The sequence below is a fragment of the Oncorhynchus nerka genome, linkage group LG23 (genome assembly GCF_034236695.1).
Source record: "Oncorhynchus nerka isolate Pitt River linkage group LG23, Oner_Uvic_2.0, whole genome shotgun sequence".
NCBI classification, from domain to species: Eukaryota; Metazoa; Chordata; class Actinopteri; order Salmoniformes; family Salmonidae; genus Oncorhynchus; species Oncorhynchus nerka.
In genome coordinates, this window is record NC_088418.1 from 30,272,800 (window position 1) to 30,297,996 (window position 25,197).

The 25,197-nt window shown below is 41.3% G+C and overlaps 1 pseudogene; it reads right to left on the bottom strand.

The window, feature by feature from the left end:
* Window positions 1-477: 477 nt before the first annotated feature.
* Window positions 478-25,197, bottom strand: part of LOC115106693 (band 3 anion exchange protein-like) — a 43,986-nt pseudogene continuing 19,266 nt past the window's right edge.

Genomic DNA, 25,197 nt, shown 5'->3' on the forward strand with positions numbered 1-25,197 from the left:
AATTAGTTAATTTTTTCGTGTTTCCAGTTGTCTGAAACACCATAATAAAAATGGTTCGTCCCCAGAATCCACACTCAACTCTCGGTGCGTGACATCCGTCATCAATTTCAGGTACCAGGCGTGTCCATAAAACCTGGAATACAGTTTTTGTCAAATGTAGATTTTTTTCAGCATTTTAGTTAACCCTTTCCCTAACCTGCTATGTTAATTATCCTAATCTGCTGCGAAAATGTTTCTAACGTGCTACAAAAAGTCAGTTCTGAAAAAAAAAATGAAAAAAAAAAGTTCTAAAGCAGGGATGGGTGAAACTTTTTTTTGGCACTGAAACATGCAAACAAATCCTGCTAGGGGGAAATGCAGGTTTTAACTAATTAAACAACAAAGAATATGATTTACATGAACAGTCTCTGTGTGTAAAATAAGTGGTTAATGTGAACCTAACTCACAGTTAAAAAATGTAAAGAAAGCAATCCAATGTTATTTGTTGCCTAGACTTTACTGCAAACGAGAAAGAACAATAACCTAATATTGCAGTAAGCCATGACAGCCTTTATAATAGAAAGCTTGTGACCACACACACACACCTAAATATTGCACTTAGAAATAACATTCACTGAGTTGAAGAAAAAAAAGAATCCCCCCTCACTCACAAGTGTTACTGTCGAGTTCAACACAACAAAAGCAATATCTTTGGGCTACATTGAACATTATTAGATTGTACTCTTTCTGCCAGTGGACATCTGTGCCACCAGAGCATTATACCCTTTGTTGGCATAATTGATCTCTTTCAGGCAGAGAGTACACCTGGCATACTCCTTTTAATCCACTGTATTGTAAAAGTGAGAAAGAGGGAAAGTGTGTGGTGTTCCTTTCACCTCTATAGTGACATCCATCTTAAGCCAGGCCCAGCTACATTTGTTTAACAAGCAACGCCTCATTGTCACCTAAATCTCATTCTGAAAATGAACCACATACTATAGAGGGAAAACATTAGTTCACAGATAACTAGTTATAGTTAGCTAACGAACTAACTTATAACATTTCACACAGATTGCCAGGGTCCAGTAATCAACAAACGCATTATAACTTGAGGAACGGCAAGGAGTCGTATAACGTTACCAGTTAATACTATAGCGAGTTGTTTAGGTTACTAAAATTTAAAGCTGTATAAATCAATAACTAATTCACCGTTTGTCACAAAATCAAACTAGGTATGATTTATTCTATAAATGTCTAGCATGCTTTTACAACCTGTTTTGAAGAAAAATTCGAGTTTATCATAATTCCACGCTCATTCAACTCAAACCAACTCCTTCCCCATCCTCCCTGAAACCACAAATGGATTAGGCTCCGTCTTCACCACACTTTCCACCTCACTTAACTCGCCCTCATTCACTTCCATTTCACCCCCAGAACTCGGTCTGGTGTAGGGCTCACTGTTTGCACTTGACACCAATCTTCTACGACACACTTCCTCCCTATTTTCTGCCATCTTCAACAGATTCTACCTCTGCCTCCCTCTTTCTGTTCAACCTCTAATTTTCCCTCCATTCCTCCTCCGAAATCCAATTAAACGAATCCTTGTGAAAATATTCAAATTTTCCGCTGTGAAATCTCTTTCTTGCTTCATTAAGGGACGCCATATCTAACGTACCCCTGCCAATGTAAGTTGCCTTCTCTCATATGTCCGTGTTAAAAAATAAAAAAAAGTATGAGCGGGTCAGTGCAAAGTAACCAATCAGGTGGACGAAAGGGTGCGTTTACCGACGGCAACCGATTAGTGACGAATACAAAGAAAGTGAAATCACTATATATATATATATATTTTTTTTTAAAGCATTTAATTGATGTTGAGAAGAGATCACAACAACAAAGAAACACTGTCAGACCAATCAATAAAAAGTTAAATTAAACACACCCTATGCATCCCTCCATTCTCTCTTCAAATATACTTTTAATTTATGATTTTAGCCTTGATGTATGTACATATAGATAGTAGTAATGGTGTCTTTCTGTAGGCACTAACCACCACATTTCGTTAGTCTATGCGAAAATGAATGGTTATTTTAAAGGGTTTTTGGATAAACGCTGAAAATAAGGTCTGTGGTAAACACAGGTTTAGGAGATCTTAACGTTTTGTTCTATGAGATAATCTTCATCTGCTAACGTATATTTTTGTGAATGTTGAATCATTTATGTAATCAAAACCACCACATACAGCACATAAAGGCTTCATAATTCATAAACGTCATGCTAACTGACTGATACTATCTCATAGAACAAAATTTATTAGATCTCCTCAGACTTTTTTTCAACATTTATCCCAAAACCCCATTCTTTCCCCATTCATTTTCCCCATTGGAATGGCTTAACAAACCAGAGGTTACTCATTTCCGTTTTTAGGACTACAAGCTTGCTAACTCTATTGTTCACATCTCTCTTATACAATATTTAAATCCATAACATTCCACAATCTCCAGGGGCTTAAATTAAAATAAAAGCATTTTAAGAATTTATCTTCATGGTATTTCATATCAATACGTAAAACAATACCTAAAAGTTATTCGAAAGACACGTTTGAGTGATTTTGCTTTTTCAGTCATATGGTAGGTTTGTAATTCATGGATAAAACTCCTTAAAAATGTGAACGATATTGACACTGATATGGCCTCAGTCTACAGCTGTCTGATTTTCAGCTCAACTGTGAAAAAATTACCATAATGGTGGGCAGACGTGCAAAACATCATTCTTATATGGAATAAAGCCTTCTTGTACAATTCTTTACAAGATAATAGTTCTAAGTCAAAACCTTTTTAAAGGCTTTACAAAGGTGGAAAGTCAATAGGGCAATATGTAATTAACACACTATCATAGGCCAAAGTATTATCATGGCGGCAAGAGCTGTTTGCTGCATAAATACACACATATATGGCTGCAGGAATGTTTGACTGGAAAGAAATAGGCAAATATACAGAAGATATATTCAACTCTTTAACAAATCATTTTCCTTAACTGACAATTTCTTATATTTGAAATCTAAGGGTCATAACCTACTATTTGGGCTTCATGATGGTTTAAAAACACTCCAAAATATATATATATGTCAGTTCATACGGTAGTAGACAAAAACAAGAATCCTACTAAAATACTTTGTCATGTCAGATAAATAAAATAAAGGGCTTTTGGATAAAAATGGCGGGTCCAGATGTCTACAATGGCATCTGAGTTTCATTGTAGACATCCTGTCCAGGTTCCTCCTCAAATGTCACCTTAGCGTCGTCGGCGTCCAACTGAAACACAACAGAACAAGGAAATACATAACAGTAAGGAACAATCTCATTCGACGTCAACCGCAACAAACGTTGTGCTCATTGGTTGCTTTATGTATGAGATCAAACCAAACAAAGGCCTTCCATTGACTGATTTCAACTGAAGATTCAACCCACAATGATGAACAGCATGGTATAGATGAGGGAGGGAGTGAGGTTGTCTGTAGGTATGATTCATTGTACTGTATTGTACAAATAATAATAATATGCCACTTAGTAGATCATTTTCTTCAAAGAAACTTGCAGTACAGTGGGTGCATTCCTTTTTTTCGTATGTGTATCTGATCCCCTTTGGGAATTGAACCCACAGCTTTACCATTACCAGCACCAAGCTTTAATAATAGGACCACACACACACACAACACCCTGATGTCTACTTACACATTTCATCTCCAGTTCGGTGAAGAAGCGTCCGGTCATGGCCATGCGGAGGGGGATAGTGAGGATGAGAACGAAGGGCAGGGCCAGGGAGGCCGGGCTAGACTTGACGATCCACAGCACTGCCAGACACACCACCTGGATGGCTGTGTATAGGTGCATCCTGCCCGTTGACACCTAGTGCAAGTGTGAATAGGGAGAAAAGGAATTCTGATTCTTATTTATTTACTAATACCATCTCCTTTTTGAGGGAGTCCTAGCCAATACACAAGAATACGGAGGCATACAGCGTGATGTCGTAATCTGGTAATCTGACCTACAAAAACAAACACATAATAACCAAAATATGACATCTTTCCCATGGCGTCTTGATATAGTCTTTAACTTAGTCCAGTTGGTTGTAATCTGGTTATATTACATCTTCTCAACCAAAAAACAGTTTATAACTAGGAAATTGTGTCATAAAGACTTCACATCATATGCCACATTTTTTGCCCAGATCCCTGACACAGTGGGCATACTGTGTCAGGGATCTGCTGTCTGTTAATATACCCTGGTGGCGTAGGGCTCGTTTGGGTGGTATTTCTTGGGGACGAGCAGGAGCAGAATGCGATCCCACAACTGGATCCCGTTGAGCGAGGTGATTCCCATGTAGAGGAAGATCCCAAACAGAGCCGTCATCGGAATCATCTTCAGGATGGGCTCCATGAGAATGGACAGACCTGGATACAAACAGGTTTTAATTAGCTTTGTCAATACAGGTGAAGGAGGAAGATTCCCCTAGACACTGATGGGGTCAGTTTTGCATTTCCCCCACTAATGGTTAATGTTAGGATTGGGGGGGTGAAAATGATCCTAGATCTGTTTTTACCTATACTACAATATAAAATGGGCCACTATCTATCAATAATACTGCAAAAAGGACACAGTGAACAGTTGCTGTATTGTGCGTGGCAGTGGAGACTGGTTGGAGGAGTTATAGGGAGGAATGGCTCATTGTAATGTCTGGAAAGGAATCAATGGAATGGTACTAAACACATCAAACCCATGGAAACAATGTGTTTAACTCTGTTCCATTTATACCATTTCAGCCATTACAATGAGCCCATCCTCCTATAACTCCCCCCACCAGCCTCCCCTGGTTTATGCCAATATCCAATGTGTATGTTTCTCAAGGTTTTTGTATTTAGTCAGTGTTGTAAAATATTTAAGTAAAGCTACTTTAAAGCACTACTTAAGCAGTTTTTTTCTTGGTATCTTTACTATTTATATTTTTAACACATTTTACTTTTACTCCACTATATTACTAAAGAAAATAATGTCCTTTTTACTTAAAATGTTTTTCCTGACACCCAAAAATACTAGAATGCTTACCAGGACAGGAAAATAGTCCCATTCACGCACTTATCAAGAGAACATCCCTGGTCATGCTTACTTCCTCTGATCTGGTATACTCACTAAACAGTGTTGGAGTGTGCCCCTGGCTATCCTTAAAAAATAAATCTAAAAAGTGTGCTTTCTGGTTTGCTTAGTATAAGGAATTTGAAATGATTTATACTTTTACTTTTGATACTTAAGTATATTTAAAACCAAATACCTTTATACTATTACTCAACTACTATTATACTGAGTTACTTTCTTACTTCAGCCCTTTTCTATTAAGGTATCTTTACTTTTACTCAAGTATGACAATTGGGTAGGCTCTGTCGTAACCGGCCGCCACCGGGAGGTCTGTGGGGCAACGCACAATTGGCATAGCGTCGTCCGGGTTAGGGAGGGTTTGGCCGGTAGGGATATCCTTGTCTCATCGCGCACCAGCGACTCCTGTGGCGGGCCGGGCGCAGTGCACGCTAACCAAGGTTGCCAGGTGCACGGCGTTTCCTCCGACACATTGGTGCGGCTGGCTTCCGGGTTGGATGCGTGCTGTGTTAAGAAGCAGTGCGGCTTGATTGGGTTGTGTATCAGAGGACGCATGACTTTCAACCTTCGTCTCTCCCGAGCCCGTACGGGAGTTGTAGCGATGAGACAAGATAGTAGCTACTAACAATTGGATACCACAAAATTGGGGAGAAAAAGGCAGTAAAATTCAACAACAAAAAAACACACAAAAAAGTAGGACAATTGGGTACTTTTTCCACCACTGGAATTAGTAAACATCGGGTCATGTACTCTGCATATGGCAGGTGATAATCAGACAACTATATCTTTGTACTTGTTCCCCTGAAAATATGGTTGTTTATTGCCATTTGGAAAGGTTGTTTCTGTGGTGATTTTGACTTCGAAAGGAAACTGAACATAGTGTACAAAATTATTAGCGTGGCTCCTATGGTCATTGTTATGCCTTACAACCAGGGCTCTTAAGTGGTACCATTTTGGCCGCATATGCTCTTATATATTTTGCTGTGCGACCTGAAATGTCATTTTGGGAGCACCAGTGCGGCCAATTTTTTAAAACAAGTTAATAATTGTTGTAATGATTAGGCTTCACTGTACCGTTGTTCCAGAGTGCTCTAGAACAGGTATGTGGACACCTGTTCGTCAAACATCTCATTCCAAAATCATGGGCATTAATAGTTGGTCCCCCCTCTGCTGCTAAAACAGCCTCTGCTCTTCTGGGAAGGTTTTCCACTAGATGTTGGAATATTGCTGCGGGGACTTATTTCCATTCAGCCACAAGAGCATCAGTGAGGTTGGGCACATGTTGGGTGATTAGGCCTGGCTTGCAGTTGGCATTCCAATTTATCCCAAAGCTGTTTGATGGGATCCACACCAATCTCGACAAACCATTTCTGTATGGACCTCGCTTTGTGCCCCTACCTTTCTTTAAAGGAATCTGTGACAAACAGATGCACATCTTTATTGCCAGTCATGTGAAATCCATAGATTAGGGCCTAATGAATTTATTTCAATTGACTGATTTCCTTATATGAACTGTATCTCAATAAAATAGTTGGAATTGTTGCATGTTGCGTTTATCTTTTTGTTGAGTGTAGATCTGTCATTCTCATTGAAATCTCTTCCATGAGCTCTATTTCTATGCTTCCCATTCTTAAGTTTTGTTTTTGTGTATTTTACTTTTGGGTTTTGTAAACCAGCTTCAAACATTTAAAAATATTATATTTTTGTTTGTGGAAAATATTATAATTCACAGGGGTACGCGCAATGACGTCGGAGGTAACGCCAAATAAAAATGTGATTCATATTTTGAAAAAATGTTTGTCTCTGTGAATGGTTTTTCCTCTGACAAATCAACTGTAAATTTCGGTGTTCCTCAAGGTTCCGTTTTAGGACCACTATTGTTGTCACTATATATTTTACCTCTTGGGGATGTCATTCGAAAACATAATGTTAACTTTTACTGCTATGTGGATGACACACAGCTGTAGATTTCAATGAAACATGGTGAAGCACCAAAATTGCCCTCGCTGGAAGCATGTGTTTCAGACAAAAGGAAGTGGATGGCTGCAAACGTTCTACTTTTAAACTTGGACAAAACAGAGATGCTTGTTCTAGGTCCCAAGAAACAAAGAGATTTCCTGTTGAATCTGACAATTAATCTTGATGGTTGTACAGTTGTCTCAAATAAAACTGTGAAAGACCTCGGTGTTACTCTGGACCATGATCTTTCTTTTGACGAACATATCAAGACTGTTTCAAGGACAGCTTTTTTCCATTTTACGTAACATTGCAAAAATCAGACATTTTCTATCCAAAAATGATGCCGAAAAATTAATCCATGCTTTTGTTACTTCTAGGTTAGACTACTGCATTGCTCTACTTTCCGGCGACCCAGACAAAGCACTAAATAAACTTCAGTTAGTGCTAAATACGGCTGCTAGAATCCTGATTAGAACCAAAAAAATTGATCATATTACTCCTGCTAGCCTCCCTACACTGGCTTCCTGTTAATGCAAGGGCTGATTTCAAGGTTTTACTGCTAACCTACAAAGCATTACATGGGCTTGCTCCTACCTATCTTTCCGATTTGGTCCTGCCGTACATACCTACACGTACGCTATGGTCTGCCTACCCATGTGAGAGACTCGGTTTCAACCTTTAAGTCTTTATTGAATACTCATCTCTTCAGTAGGTCCTAAGACTGAGTATAGTCTGGCCCAGGAGTGTGAAGGTGAATGGAAAGGCACTGGAGCAACGACCCGCCCTTGCTGTCTCTGCCTGGTCGGTTCCCCTCTCTCCACTGGGATTCTCTGCCTCTAACCCTATTACAGGGGCTGAGTCACTGGCTTACTGGTGCTCTTTCATGCCGTCCCTTGGAGGGGTGCGTCACTTGAGTGGGTTGAGTCAGTGACGTGGTCTTCCTGTCTGGGTAGGCTCCCCCCCTTGGGTTGTGCCGTGTTGGAGATCTTTGTGGGCTATACTCAGCCTTGTCTCAGGATGGTAAGTTGGTGGTTGAAGATATCCCTCTAGTGATGTGGGGGCTGTGCTTTGGCAAAGTAAGTGAGGTTATATCCTGCCTGTTTGGCCCTGTCCGGGGGTATCACCTGACCCCTCCTGTCTCAGCCTCCAGTATTTATGCTGCAGTAGTTTATGTGTCGGGGGGCTAGGGTCAGTCTGTTATAGCTGGAGTATTTCTCCTGCCTTATCCAGTGTCCTGTGTGAATTTAAGTATTTTCTTTCTTTCTTTCTTTCTTTCTCTCTCTCTCTGAGGACCTGAGCCCTAGGACCATGCCTCAGGACTACCTGGCATGATGACTCCTTGTTGTCCCCAGTCCACCTGGCCGTGATGCTGCTCTAGTTTCAACTGTTCTGCCTGCGGCTATGGAACCCTGACCTGTTAACTGTGATTACCATTATTTGACCATGCTGATCATTTATGAAAATTTGAACATCTTGGCCATGTTCTGTTATAATCTTCACCTGGCATAGCCAGAAGAGGACTGGCCACCCCCCATAGCCTGGTTACTCTCCAGGTGTCTTCTTAATTTTTGGCCTTTCTAGGGAGTTATCCCTAGCCACCGTACCTCTACACCTGCATTGCTTGCTGTTTTGGGTTTTAGGCTGGGTTTCTGTACAGCACTTTGATATATCAGCTGATGTAAGAAGGGCTATATAAATACATTTGATTTGATTTTCAAACAGTACATTTATATTTTACAACAGGGCTATACATTTGGGTGAGTCTTTTTCCCGCCTCTCCTTTCACTAGAAAAAATCAAATCAAACCATCTAGTGTTCAGCGAAATAACAAGACAATGTCAAATATAGCTAGCCTAGTCAAACAATTAACATCCAATCACATTAACCATTACTCTTTTGCTGGAAACCGTCACTCTTACGCAGACATTTAGAAACGAAACATGACAATTTGAAAAATAAGCCATGGCCGTTTTTTGAGTGAGAATAAAGACAACTTTTGAGTAGTAAGACGTATAAAATCAACAGATACCATTGATAAGAAGGGGCTAGAAGTGCAAAAATCATGTTGAGCTACCGTGTGGCTAGGACAGGCAAGCCCCATACTATTGTGGAGGAATTCATTCTTCCTGCTGCTGCGGCTTTGGCTGGGACAATGCTGGGGGAAAAGGCCAAAAAAACTCTACAGACAATGCCTCCATCAAACAACACTGTTTCACGATGCATCAGTGACACGGCAGGAGATGTTTAGAAACAATACAAGCCAGTGAATTCTATGCATTACAACAGATGTGGCAGACCTGGCAGAGCTACTGGTATATGTCTGTAAAATTTTTGGGGGTCAATTAACCTGTTGCGACGAGCCATCCCGGATCCGGGATCGTGAATACAGCCTCAAGCTCATTACCATAACGCAACGTTAACTATTCATGAAAATCGCAAATGAAATGAAATCAATGTGCTAGCTCTCAAGCTTAGATTTTTGTTAACAACACTGTCATCTCAGATTTTCAAAATATGCTTCTCAACCATTGCAAAACAAGCATTTGTGTAACACTATTGATAGCTAGCGTAGCATTTAGTGTAGCATTTAGCGTTAGCATTCAGCAGGCAACATTTTCACAAAAACCAGAAAAACATTCAAATAAAATCATTTACCTTTGAAGAACAGATGTTTTCAATGAGGAGACTCTCAGTTAGATAGCAAATGTTCAGTTTTTACAAAAATATTATTTGTTTAGGACAAATCGCTCCGTTTTCTGCGTCACGTTTAGCTACGAAAGAAACCTGTATCCAGGATTGTGTAAATCTATCCGTAAGCTCATTAGCATAACGCAACGTTAACTATTCATGAAAATCGCAAATGAAATGAAATAAATCTATTTGCTCTCAAGCTTAGCCTTTTGTTAACAACACTGTCATCTCAGATTTTCAAAAATATGCTTCTCAACCATTGCAAAACAAGCATTTGTGTAACACTATTGATAGCCTAGCATAGTATTATGCCTGACATTCAGCAAGCAACATTTTCACAAAAAACAGAAAAACATTCAAATAAAATCATTTACCTTTGAAGAACTTCAGATGTTTTCAATGAGACTCTCAGTTAGATAGCAAATGTTCAGTTTTTACAAAAAGATTATTTGTTTAGGACAAATCGCTCCGTTTTCTGCGTCACGTTTAGCTACGAAAGAAACCTGTATCCAGGATTGTGTAAATCTATCCGCAAGCTCATTAGCATAACGCAACGTTAACTATTCATGAAAATCGCAAATGAAATGAAATAAATCTATTTGCTCTCAAGCTTAGCCTTTTGTTAACAACACTGTCATCTCAGATTTTCAAAAATATGCTTCTCAACCATAGCAAAACTAGCATTTGGCATTTAGCGTTAGCATTTAGCATTTAGCGTTAGCATCACCAGGCAACATTTTCGCAAAAACATTCAATAAATCATTTACCTTTGAAGAACTTCGGATGTTTTCAATGAGGAGACTCTCAGTTAGATAGCAAATGTTCAGTTTTCCTGAAAGATTATTTGTGCAGGAGAAATCGGTCCGTTTACTGCGTCATGTTTGGCTACCAAAAAAAAACGAAAATTCAGTTATAAAAACGCGGAACTTTTTCCAAAATAACTCCATAATATCGACTGAAACATGGCAAACGTTGTTTAGAATCAATCCTCAAGGTGTTTTTCTACATATCTCTTCAATGATGTATCGTTCCTGGAAGTGTGCTTCTCCGTCTGTATCGCATGGTAAAATGATTGCCACTGGGAATTACGCACCAATTTAGACAAAGGACACCGGACGGCCCCCTGGCAAATGTAGTCTCTTATGGCCAATCTTCCAATGATATGCCTACAAATACGTCACAATGCTGCAGACATCTTGGACGAACGGCAGAGCGCATAAGCTCGTTCACAGCCATATAAGGAGACGATAGTAAAACAGAGCGTCAAAAATCCTGCTCATTTCCTGTTTGAAGTTTCATCTTGGTTTCACCTGTAAGATCAGTTCTGGGGCACTCACAGATAATATCTTTGCAGTTTTGAAAACGTCAGAGTGTTTTCTTTCCAAAGCTGGCAATTATATGCATAGTCGAGCATCTTTTCATGAGAAAATATTGCGCTTAAAACGGGCACGTTTTTTAATCCAATAATGACATAGCGCCCCCATAGGTTGAAGAGGTTAACCTCTTAAGCCTAGGGCTCTATACTGCCCCCGTTGGAGAAAGTGCGTGCCCGTAGTAAACTGAAAATATTTTTTCCCAAAATTGCTAATATATGCATATAAAAATTATTATTGAATAGAAAACACTCGAAAGTTTCTAAAAACGTTTAAATTATGTCTGTATGTAAAGCAGAACTCTCAGGAGAGCCATTCTCCCAAACACTCTGTCAACAATAGAAAAGTTAGGTCTACTTTGACATCATCGCCAACACCCTTCCCAGGCAGCTACGGATCCAGGAACAGTCTCTATCAGTTCAGCGCGATGTCTGCTTTCAAATGGCGCGTTCACTGTGAGAATCGCACGAGCCCTGCACCTTTGGCGCGCAAAATTCCGCGTGTCCCTCTCAAAACCGGGCACTCTATTGCGCACGGCCGATTTGGGGAACGGTCTTTTCCAAGATACACAAATTGAAGCCGGTTTGTCTGTTAGCGCTGTCCTTTGTTCTACATGCTAACAACAGCATAAAGCTCGATTTTGCACATCGTTTGACCAGTTTAATCGACATATAATATGTAAATTGGAAGTTTTGGTGCGCAAGAGTGCTGGACCAAAGTCATTTTTGATGCATTTCAGCTGAAGCAGTTAGCATATGCTAATAGAGGGACACGCAACGTGAAACCAAACGATTTATTGGGTAAGTATGACTCCTTCTACGTCTTCTGATGGAAGAACATCAAAGGTAAGGGAATATTTATGTGGTTATTTTGGGTTTCTGTGGACTCCAAACGTACTGCTAATATCGGAGCGCTGACTCCTAGTATAGCCAAGTGAACGATGTCTGTAACGTTAAAAATAAATGTAATACAGCGGTTGCATTAAGAAGAAGTGTATCTTTGTAAAAATATGTAGAACATGTATATTTAGTCATGTTTATTGCTTGTTAGCTCCGACAGATAACGTCAGATATCATCATTTCTCCTGACATTTGAGTAGCATGTTTTTTTTTTAAATGTCGTCAACCGAGATTTATGGATATTATATAGCATATTATTGAAAAAAAATTAAATGTACTGTGTAACATGTAATATTACTGTCATCTGATGAAGATTTTCAAAAGGTTAGTGAATTATTTATTTTTTAATCCTACTTTTAAATTGTATTTTTTCTGGGACAAAATGGCTGCCGCTTGCCTTTTGTTTCGGTGGTGATCTAATATAAATATGTGCTATGTTTTCGCCGTAAAACATTTTAGAAATCTGACTTGCTGGGTAGATAAACAACTTGTTTATCTTTCATTTGAGCTATTTTACTTGTTAATGTGTGGAGGTTAAATATTTTTAGGAATATTTTTTCGCATTGTGCGTTATGCTAATGAGCTTGAGCTGTAGTCACGATACCGGATCCGGCATTGGTGGACTATGAGGTTAATGACTGTCTTGGTGTGCTTGGACCATGTCTGCTTGTTGGTGATGTGGACACCAAGGAACTTGAAGCTCTCAACCTGCTCCACTGTAGCGAGGTAGCTGAGAATGGAGGCGTGCTCGGTCCAGTTTTTCCTGTAGTCCACAATCATCTCCTTTGTCTTGATCACGTTGAGGGAGAGGTTGTTGTCCTGGCACTACACGGCCAGGTCTCTGACCTCCTCCCTAAAGGCTGTCTCGCCGTTGTTGGTGATCAGGGCTACCACTGTTGTGTCATTGGCAAACTTAATGAGGGTGTTGGAGTCGTGCCTGGCTGTGCAATCATGAGTGAACAGGGAGTACAGGAGGGGACTGAGCACTCAACCCTGAGGGGCCCCTGTGTTGACGTTCAGCATGGCGGATGTGTTGTTACCTAGCCTTACCACCTGGGGGCGGCCTGTCAGGAAGTCCAGGATCCAGTTGCAGAGGGAGGTGTTTAGTCCCAGGGTCCTTAGCTTATTGATGAGCTTTGAGGGCACTGCAGTGTTGAACGCTGAGCTGTAGTCAATGAATAGCATTCTCACATAGGTGTTCCATTTGTCCAGGTGTGAAAGTGCAGTGTGTAGTGCAATAGAGATTCATCTAGGGTTTCTGGGATAATGGTGTTGGTGTGAGCCATGACTAGCCTTTCAAAGCACTTCATTGCTACAGACGTGAGTGCTACGGGTCGGTAGTCATTTAGGCAGGTCACCTTAGTGTTCTTGGGCACAGGGACTATGGTGGTCTGCTTAAAACATGTTGGTAGGGCTGCGCTCAGAGTTTCTTGCATTGGCAAATCGCGCTGTTAAGACACTGATGCCCTTTGCAACCACGTACCTATGTTAAAGTGGATTCTCGGCCCTCACTAGCATGAAAACTAAATACAGGCACAAACTGTGTGTGGAAAATGATTTAAAACTGAGAATCCCCAATACAACCCAACTTTGCAGAGTTATGTGCATCCTTTTAAACACACCCTTCTCATTAACCTGTGGTAAGTTATTCACAATTTTTGATGAAAAAATACGTTTTTCTATGCTAAATAAAAAGCACAATTATTGATTGTTATTATATTATTATTTGTGCTCTGGTCCAATAAGAGCTCTTTGTCACTTGTTACATTGTTAGGACAGTCACCATTTCGTTACAATATGATTTGGCACATTTTTTATATTTTCCATACATTTTAATCCCAAAATATATTTCTTAGAAATACATTTAAATGCATTATTTTTGTATTTACCAAATATATCGATAAATACGTAAAAAATATATTCTAAAATACATTATTTAATGTATTTCAGAATGTATTTTGAACTACATTCAATACGTTTTCCGATGCATTTCACATACAGTGCCTTGTCTTTTTCCACATTTTGTTACATTATAGCTTTATTCTGAAATGTATATACACTGCTCAAAAAAATAAAGGGAACACTTAAACAACACAATGTAACTCCAAGTCAATCACACTTCTGTGAAATCAAACTGTCCACTCAGGAAGCAACACTGATTGACAATAAATGTCACATGCTGTTGTGCAAATGGAATAGACAACAGGTGGAAATTATAGGCAATTAGCAAGACACCCCCAATAAAGGAGTGGTTCTGCAGGTGATAACCACAGACCACTTCTCAGTCCCTATGCTTCCTGGCTGATGTTTTGGTCACTTTTGAATGCTGGCGGTGCTTTCACTCTAGTGGTAGCATGAGACAGAGTCTACAACCCACGCAAGTGGCTCAGGTAGTGCAGCTCATCCAGGATGGCACATCAATGTGAGCTGTGGCAAGAAGGTTTGTTGTGTCTGTCAGCGTAGTGTCCAGAGCATGGAGGCGCTACCAGGAGACAGGCCAGTACATCCGGAGACGTGGAGGAGGCCGTAGGAGGGCAACAACCCAGCAGCAGGACCGCTACCTCTGCCTTTGTGCAAGGAGGAGCAGGAGGAGCACTGCCAGAGCCCTGCAAAATGACCTCCAGCAGGCCACAAATGTGCATGTGTCTGCTCAAACGGTCAGAAACAGACTCCATGAGGCTGGTGTGAGGGCCCGACGTCCACAGGTGGGGGTTGTGCTTACAGCCCAACACTGTGCAGGACGTTTGGCATTTGCCAGAGAACACCAAGATTGGCAAATTCGTGTTCTTCACAGATGAAAGCAGGTTCCCACTGCACACATGTGACAGACGTGGCAGAGTCTGGAGACGCCGTGGAGAACGTTCTGCTGCCTGCAACATCCTCCAGCATGACCGGTTTGGCGGTGGGTCAGTCATGGTGTAGACCCCTTGCGAGACCATATGCTGGTGCGGTTGACCCTGGGTTCCTCCTAATGCAAGACAATGCTAGACCTCATGTGGCTGGAGTGTGTCAGCAGTTCCTACAAGAGGAAGGCATTGATGCTATGGACTGGACCGCCCGTTCCCCAGACCTGAATTCAATTGAGCACATCTGGGACATCATGTCTTGCTCCATCCCACAACGCCACGTTGCACCTTTAGCCCAGGTCTGGGATGAGATCCCTCAGGAGACCATCGCCTGTCACGCCCTGGTCGAAGTATTTTGTGTTTATCTTTATGTATTGGGTCAGGCCAGGGTGTGGCATGCGGTTTTTGTATTGTGGTGTGTTAGGTCTTGGGGTTTTGGTATATAGTGGGATTGTAGCTAGTGGGGTGATCTAGCAGAGTCTATGGCTGTCTGGAGTGGTTCTCAATCAGAGTCAGGTGTTTATCGTTGTCTCTGATTGGGAACCATATTTAGGCAGCCATATTCTTTGGTTGTGTTGTGGGTGATTGTCCTTAGTGTCCTGATGTCCTTGTTCTGTGTTAGTTGACACAAGTATAGGCTGTTTTCGTTACGTTTATTGTTTTTGTAGTGTTTTGTATTGATTCGTGTTTATGTGTGTTTTTTCCATTAAACATGGATCGCAATCTACACGCTGCATTTTGGTCCGACTCTCCTTCACCACACCAAGAAAACCGTTACAACTTAGAGTCCACCTGGTGTAAATTCAATTGATTGGACATGGTTTGGAAAGGCACACACCTGTCTATATAAGGTCCCACAGTTGACAGTCATGTCAGAGCAAAAAGGAAGCAATGCGAATCGTGGGAGAAGGGCCTTGGTTAGGGAGGTGACCAAGAACCTGATGGTCAATCTGACAGAGCTCCAGTGTTCGTCTATGGAGATGGGAGAACCTTCCAGAAGAACAACCATCTCTGCAGCACTCCACCAATCAGGCTTTTATGGTAGAGTGACCAGACAGAAGCCACTCCTCAGTAAAAGGCACATAACAGCCCACTTGGAGTTTGTCAAAAGGCACCTAAAGACTCTCAGACCATGAGAAACAAGATCGGAGCAAAGTACAGAGAGATCCTTGATGAAATCCTGCTCCAGAGCGCTCAGGACCTCAGACTGGGGTGAAGGTTCACCTTCTAACAGGACAATGACCCTAAGCACACAGCCAAGACATCGCAGGAGTGGCTTCGGGACAAGTCTCTGAATGTCCTTGAGTGGTCCAGCCAGAGCCTGGACTTGAACCCGATCGAACATCTCTGGAGAGACCTGAAAATAGCTTTTCAGCAACACTCCCCATCCAACCTGACAGAGCTTGAAAGGATCTGCAGAGAAGAATGGGACAAACTCCCCAAATACAGGTGTGCCAAGCTTGTAGCGTCATACCCAAAAACTTGAGGCTGTAATCGCTGCGAAAGGTGCTTTTTACTGAGTAAAGGGTCTGAATACTTGTGTAAATGTCATATTTCCATTTTTTTATTTCATAAATTAGCAAAAATGTCAAAAAACTGTTTGTCCTTTGTCATTATTGGCTACTGTGTGTAGATAATGAGGCAAATAAAAAATAATTTAATCAATTTTAGAATAAGGCTGTAACGTCACAATGTGGAAAAAGTAATGGGGTCTGAATACTTTCCAAAGGCACTGTATATTCTAATATACATTTAGCATACATCTATGTATACATTTCATATAATCTCTGCAGTATTTGTTGGAATGTATTTAACATTTATTAAATAAGGCTTCTCAAGTGCCGCAGCGGTCTAAGGCACTGCATTGCAATGTTGCGGCGTCACTACAGCCTGGGGTTTGATCCCAGGCTCACAACCGGCCGTGACCGGGAGTCCCATAGGGCAGCGCACAATTGGTGCAGCTTGCTTCCATGTTAAGCGAGCGTGTGTTAAGAAGCGCAGCTTAGCCGCTCATGTTTCGGAGGACGCATGACTCAACCTTCTCCTCTCACGAGCCCGTTAGGGAGTTGCAGCGATGAGACAAGATCGTAATTGGACCGCAATTGGATATCACGAAATTGGGGAGAAAAAGGTTAATACATTTTTTTTAAATAATAAAAAATTCATTATTCGGCCAATTTGAAATATTTCACATGTATCTGAAAATATTTTTTCCCATATGGTACGAATAAGAATTGACCGATCAAGCAGTGGTATAAAGTACTTAAGTCAAAATACTTTAAAGCACTACCACAAGGAGTCTCTGTACTTTACCTGACTATTTATATTATTGACAACTACATTTCTAAAGAAAATAATGTACTTTTTACTCCATACATTTTCCCTGACACCCAAAAGTGCTCGTTACATTTTGGATGCTTAGTAGGACAGGAAAATTGTTCAATTCATGTTCTTATCAAGAGAACATCCCTGGTCATCTGTACTGCCTCTGATTTGACGAACTCACTAAACACACATGCTTAGTTTGTAGGTGAAGTCTGAGTGTTGGAGTGTGCCCCCGGCTATCCATAAAAAAAGAAAATGATGCCGTCTGATTTGCAATTATAAGGAATTAGAAATTATTTATACTTTTACTTTCGATACTAAAGTATATTTTTGCAATTACGTTCACTTTTGATACTTAAATATATTTAAAACCATATATTTTTAGACTTTTACTCAAGTAGTATTTTACTGGGTGACTTACACTTTTACTTGAGTCATTTTCTATTAAGGTACAGTATCTTTACTTTTACTCAAGTATGAAAATTGGGTACTTTTTCCACCGCTGTGATCAAGTAGTGAGGTCACTCACCGACGAGCAGAGCCACCAGAATCCCACTGACCCTCTGCTCCACAACCTTCTCGATCTCCGGCTTGGGCCCCTTGCTCATGACGGTGAGGGCATTGGCGTGGGTAACCGAACGTACGGTGGTGGCACTCAGCCACGGCACGCCAAAAATGGCACCAAACCCGCCCATGCCCACCAGGATGAGAAGGTCCAGATGGAAGCCGGATCCCTTGACCATCTTTCTCTCCGGCTTACTTACAATCAGACTGACAAGGAAGAAAATAAAGGTTAGGTTATGGGGGTAAAGGTTAAGGGTAAGGATTGTGTATCTATGGCCTTGTCTAGAAACAACCCTTAGAAACAAATGTGTAGGAGATGGGGAATAGGGGTTTTGGACAGGGCCATCATAATGTAACCCTGTCCAGAAAAAAAAATTAGCCCCTACAACCTACAGTAGCCTTTCTGAGGGCAAGGTGGAGATACAAGCATATTACTCTCTGAGTATGTTTTCCACACTAAATTATTATTCCATATCTCAGTTACTTTTGTAACTGAAATTTCTATCCAATGACTTATTTCACAATCACACAATTTCACTTGTAAAATGGCCTGATTTACAAGTGAAAAAGCCTGATTTTAAACGGTAAACGTTGTAAATCGCCTGATTACTGATTGACAGCTGTCACTCACGTGGTGATCTGGGACTCTAGGAAGATGAGGATGAAGGCGAGACAAGCGGGCACACAGCAAGCGAACATGACCCACACGGGGAAAGTCTTGTGTTCGCCAAACGGGTTGATGAGCCAACCTCTGGCAGCAGGGTTTGACACCGTCAGACCCTTGGGTACGACCAGTTTCTAACCAGGGAAAGACACCAGTTAGGGTGGCGAACTTTTAATGCATTTGTTCTATTCCTACATCAGGTAAGTTACGCTTATAATGCTCAACTCACGCTACAAGTTTATTCTATCACAAAGTGAATTTATACTTTAGTTGAAAGTAGGGTTGAAAATGCTTTATAAAAAAAATGGTTTATAATTTTGTGTAGTCATTTCCAGAAAACCTGCAGTCATAGAAATAAGGACCTGAGTCACAGTCTGTTTGTGCCACCATGCCAACATGTTTGGTCCGACAATGACAGAACAATGGAGTTGAAAAGAGCACAAACATATCTGAGACCAGGCTAGCAAGGACTAACCTGGGTGTACGCATTCTCTATGTTGATGTCCACAACACACATTAAGAAAATAGCAATGGGCACCCCAAAGTCCCCAATCAAGCGTCGGATCTGAAAGGCAGACAAACACATAACAACAAAGCTTGACAAGTGTATCTGACTGGTTCCAAGGCTAGTGCCGAGTCCCCTGTCTTATAATTTAAAGTGCTTATAGCACTTGAATAATTTAATTGAGTTGAACTTTAATGATCCCCAATCCGGGAGGGGGTGGGTATGTAAAAAAAAAGTTGTTAAAACTAAAGATACAAGCCCTGTTGAAAGGAAATCATGTTACAATTGAAATTAGTCTGTTGACATTATCCTCAATGTGTGCATTGTTGTATTCACATAGCTGAGGCCACTTTAAATGTACATTAAATTGTCGAATAAAAATGTTTTCATTAATATCATTACCTTTCCAGGTAGGAAGGTCCCGTTCTTGAACTGGCGCAGGAAGAAGGCGATGAAGAAGCATCCAAACATGAGGCACATGGAGAGCAGGGCCGTGTTGGGGTAGGCCCGGTCCAGGATGTTGACTGTGGTGGTGGTGTTGCCCGTGCTGTTGTCATACAGGTGGTTGTGGATCACCACTGGGTGCCATGGGTCCTCCACCGTGTTGTTGAGGTGGTCGTAGTTCAGGATCAATGGGTGGGCCTTGAAAATCTACAGACAGCGATTGGATGAAAGTTGACTGTGCTTTTTGAAAAAGCTGTATTTCCATTACTGATTTTTAGCAAAAACAATTATTTATTTCTCTGGTCCTTTGAGTCAGATACCAGCAATGGACATTGAAACAAAGTTAAGAGTGAGCAAGAGGATTGGAGACAGTGGAGTAATGTAACAGTAATGACCGTGTAATAATGTAATGTAACAGTGTTGATAGTGGAGAAATGTAATGTAATGACAGGGGATTAACGTAATGTAACAGTAATGACAGTGGAGAAATGTAATGGACAAATAATGACAGTAGACTGACTTAATGTAACATTAATGACAGTTGAGTAGTGTCATGTAACAGGATGGACAGAGGTGGGATGGTGATGTATACCCTGCCCAGCTTGGCGAAGGTCTCGTAGATGAAGATGAGTGAGATAAGGATGGAGAAGATCTCCTGGGTGAAGCGGGAGATGAAGCGGACCAAGAAACTGCCCTCGAACGCCACGATGAGCACCACGATGACCACCAGCCACACGCCCACCCACACACGCCCCACAATGTACTCAATGTCCTGAGACTTACAGAACTGAATGGAATGGAATGGAAAAACTCCAGGTTATTGCCAGTTGTCAGTGATATTTAGTGGTATACTGTAGACAAAGCGATATGTGAAAATGATGTGACATTTTTCATAAAAACATGAAACTTGGTACACTTGTACAGTTTGGAGCCCTGAACATTTTCAGATATGGATCCATTGCAAAAATAACTCATGACGGCTGTGGTGGCCATTTCCCATTCCTACATAACCAAATAATGTATTTTACCTCATATCTCCAAAACCAAACATAATAACATAAAATGTTCTATGTCTACTCCTATGTTTACAATGATGCCATGCACAACTTTAAAAATCACTCCAGGCAGCCATGGTGGCCATTTTGCTATTCCACCACAACCACCTGGCTCCATCTTTATTTTATTTTTTGAATTCTCCCCAACTTTGTTGTATCCAATTGTTAGTAGTTACTATCTTGTCTCATCGCTACAACTCCCATACGGGCTCGGGAGAGACGAAGGTCGAAAGCCATGTGTTTCTCCGAAACACACCCCAACCAAGTTAACACAGCGCACATCCTGGCGACCTGGTTAGCGTGCACTGTGCCCGGCCCGCCACAGGGGTCGCTAGTGCGCAATGAGACAAGGATATCCCTACCGGCCAAACCCTCCCTAACCTGGACGACGCTAGGCCAATTGTGCGTCGCCCCACGGACCTCCCGGTCGCGGCCGGCTGCGACAGAGCCTGGGCGCAAACCCAGAGTCTCTGTTGGCACGGATAGCACTGCGATGCAGTGCCCTAGACCACTGCGCCACCTGGGAGGCCCTGGCTCCATATTTGAAAATAATCAGGGCCCCAAACTGTACAAGTGTACCAAGTATCATACTTTTATTAAAAAGTGAATATCTCACCTAAAATTTGGCACATATTGCCTGGACTAATAGGATATGCCGTATACACATCTTTATCATTCTCATATGACCATTTACTATTCATCATACATTTAATTAAATATGATGAAACAGATATGACACCACAAACATAACAGAAAGAAAAAAACACACAAACAAAAACACTTGAATAAGATGCATCGTTGCATGCACGATGGAATATCAGTGTTATGTCGATCAGATGTAGAGAGCCATAGCTCTTTAGTCATTTTGCAGGTGTTGCGTTAAAAGAGGAGTCACTCACGGCAAAGAAGGCCTCCTCAAACACCAGAAGTGGGCCTGAGAAGCCGATGACCAGGACGGGCTGGGCTGCGATGCAGCAGAAAATGACTCCCTGGACACAGGTGGAGATCAGGAGCTCAGACACACCCATCATGTTGTCCACCTTATCAGCTGAAGTAGGGAAGTGGGAAAGGAGAGGTTATGGCGTTACAGACATGGGTTTGAAAAGTATTTGTTTTCTTTCAAATATTTTAGTTGCATTTGATTGAGCTTGTCTAATCCAATGGAATAGTCCCCAAATACAAATCACACCCATCTGACACACCTGACACGCTCACTCTGACACATAAATAACACGAACACACATGTGTACAGTGGGGCAAAAAAGTATTTAGTCAGCCACCAATTGTGCAAGTTCTCCCACTTAAAGATGAGAGAGGCCTGTAATTTTCATCATAGGTACACTTCAACTATGACAGACAAAATGAGAAAACAAAATCCAGAAAATCACATTGTAGGATTTTTAATGAATTTATTTGCAAATTATGGTGGAAAATAAGTATTTGGTCACCTACAAACAAGCAAGATTTCTGGCTCTCACAGACCTGTAACTTCTTCTTTAAGAGGCTCCTCTGTCCTCCACTCGTTACCTGTATTAATGGCACCTGTTTGAACTTGTTATCAGTATAAAAGACACATGTCCACAACCTCAAACAGTCACACTCCAAACTCCACTATGGCCAAGACCAAAGAGCTGTCAAAGGACACCAGAAACAAAATTGTAGACCTGCACCAGGCTGGGAAAACTGAATCTGCAATAGGTAAGCAGCTTGGTTTGAAGAAATCAACTGTGGGAGCAATTATTAGGAAATGGAAGACATACAAGACCACTGATAATCTCCCTCGATCTGGGGCTCCACGCAAGATCTCACCCCGTGGGGTCAAAATGATCAAAAGAACGGTGAGCAAAAATCCCAGAACCACACAGGGGGACCTAGTGAATGACCTGCAGAGAGCTGGGACCAAAGTAACAATGCCTACCATCAGTAACACACTACGCCGCCAGGGACTTGGTGGCTGACTAAATACTTTTTTGCCCCACTGTATATACACACACACATACATTCGAACACGTAATCAAGCGCTTACGACACAAACACACACACAGTATTTACCTAGCAATCCTCCGAAGGTGACGGCAGGGGACAGGGCAGCGAAGTAGATGAAGATGATAGCGGCGAGAACTTGAGCGTTGAGGGCATCAGTGAAGTCACTCACATAGTGCTGGTAGCGTCTCTTCGCATCTCGTATCATCCCGCCGAACGGCTGACCCGTACGAACCAGAGGATCCTCAGGACCAGGCCCAGATGGTGTGGAAGCTAGGAAAATATTAAGTATAGCTAAGCTGGGAAGGTTTGGAATATACAGTACCAGTAAAAAGTTTGGACACACCTACTCATTCAAGGGTTTCTCTACATTTGTACTATTTTCTACACTGTAGAATAATAGTGAGACATCAAAACTATGAAATAACAAATATGGAAACAAATAGATTTTAGATTTTAGATTCTTCAAAGTAGCCACCCATTGCCTTGATAACAGCATTGCACACTCTTGGCATTCTCTCAACCAGCTTCACGAGGAATGCTTTTCCAACAGTCTTGAAGGAGTTCCCACATATGCTGAGCACTTGTTGGCTGCTTTTCCTTCACTTTGCGGTCCAACTCATCCCAAACCCTCTCAATTGGTTGAGGTCGGGTGATTGTGAAGGCCAGGTCATCTGATGCAGCACTCCATCACTCTCCTTGGTCAATTAGCCCTTACACATTCTGGATGTGTGCTTTGGGACATTGTCCTGTTGAAAAACAAATGATAGTCCCACTAAGCGCAAACCAGATGGGATGGCGTATTGCTGCAGAATGCTATGGTAACCATGCTGGTTAAGTGTGCCTTGAATACTACATAAAATCACAGACAGTCACACCCGCAAAGCACCCCCACACCTGCTCTTTCATGCTTCACAGTGGGAACCACACATGCGGTCTCACAAAGACATGGCAGTTGGAACCAAAAATCTCAAATTTGGACTCATCAGACCAAAGGACACATTTCCACCACTCTAATGTCCATTGCTCGTGTTTCTTGGACCAAGCAAGTCTCTTCGTCTTATTGGTGTCCTTTAGTAGTGATTTCTTTTCAGCAATTCGACCATGAAGGCCTGATTTATGCATGTATGTCTCTCATGAAAAGTTGATGATGAGTTGTGTCTGTTACTTGAACTCTGTGAAGCATTTATTTTGGTTGCAATCTGAGGTGCAGTGAACTCTAATGAACTTGTCCTCTGCAGCAGAGGTAACTCTGGGTGTTCCTTTCCTGTGGTGGTCGTGAGAGCCAGTTTCATCATAGCGCTTGATGGTTTTTACGACTGCACTTAAGGAAACTTTCAAAGTTCTTGAAATTTTCCGTATTGACTGACCTTTGTGTCTTAAAGAAATGATGGACTGTCATTTCTCTTTACTTATTTGAGCTGTTCTTGGTCTTTTACCAAATAGGGCAATCTTCTGTATACCACCCCTACCTTGTCACAACACAACTGATTGGCTCAAACGCATTAAGAAGGAAAGAAATTCCACAAATTAACAAGGCACACCTATTAATTGAAATGCATTCCAGGTGACTACCTCATGAAGCTGGTTGAGAGAATGCCAAGAGTTTGGAATGCTGTCATCAAGGCAAAGGGTGGCTACTTTGAAATATAAAATATATTTTGAATCGTCCAGCACATTTTTGGTGACCACATGATTCCATATATGTGTTATTTCATAGTTTTGATGTCTTCACTATTATTCTACAATATAGAAAATAGTAAAAAATAAAGAAAAACCCTGGAATGAGTTGATGTGTCCAAACTTTTGACTGGTACTGTACTTGTAATAAAAAATATTTAAATTAGAGAGGAACACTGATATGAATTTTTTTTCTGGAAAACGTTGGAAGTTTACATACACCTTAGCCAAATACATTTAACCTCAGTTTTTCACAATTCCTGACATTTAATCCTTTCCCTGTCTTAGGTCAGTTAGGATCACCACTTTATTTTAAGAATGTGAAATATCAGAACAATAGTTAAGAGAATGATTTTTTTCAGCTTTTATTTATTTTATTTATCACATTCCCAGTGGGTCAGAAGTTTACATACACTCAATTAGTATTGGTAGCGTTGTCTTTAAATTGTTTAACTTGGGTCAAACGTTTCTGGGAGCCTTCCACAAGCTTCCCACAATAAGTTGGGTGAATTTTGGCCCATTCCTCCTGACCGAGCTGGTGTAACTGAGTCAGGTTCGTAGGCCTCCTTGCTCGCACACGCTTTTTCAGTTCTGCCCACACATTTTCTATAGGATTGTGGTCAGGGTGTTGTGATGGCCACTCCAATACCTTGACTTTGTTGTCCTTAAGCCATTTTGCCACAACTTTGGAAGTATGCTTGGGGTCATTGTACATTTGGAAGACCCATTTGCAACCAAGCTTTAACTGATGATCTGATGTCTTGAGATGTTGCTTCAATATATCCACATAATTGTCCTCCCTCATTGTCACGGCTGTGTGGAGAGACAGACCAAGGCGCAACGTGCTCTGAGTTCCACATCTTTTTTTTGTGTGAACTTACAAAACAAAAAGGAAACAAACAACGAACCGTAACATAAGAGGTGCAACATGCACTAACTCAAAATAAGATCCCACAAAACACAGTGGGGAAATGGCTGCCTAAATATTATCCCCAATCAGAGACAACGATAAACAGCTGCCTCTGATTGGGAGCCATACCAGGCCAACATAGATATAAACACACTAGATCACCCACCCTAGTC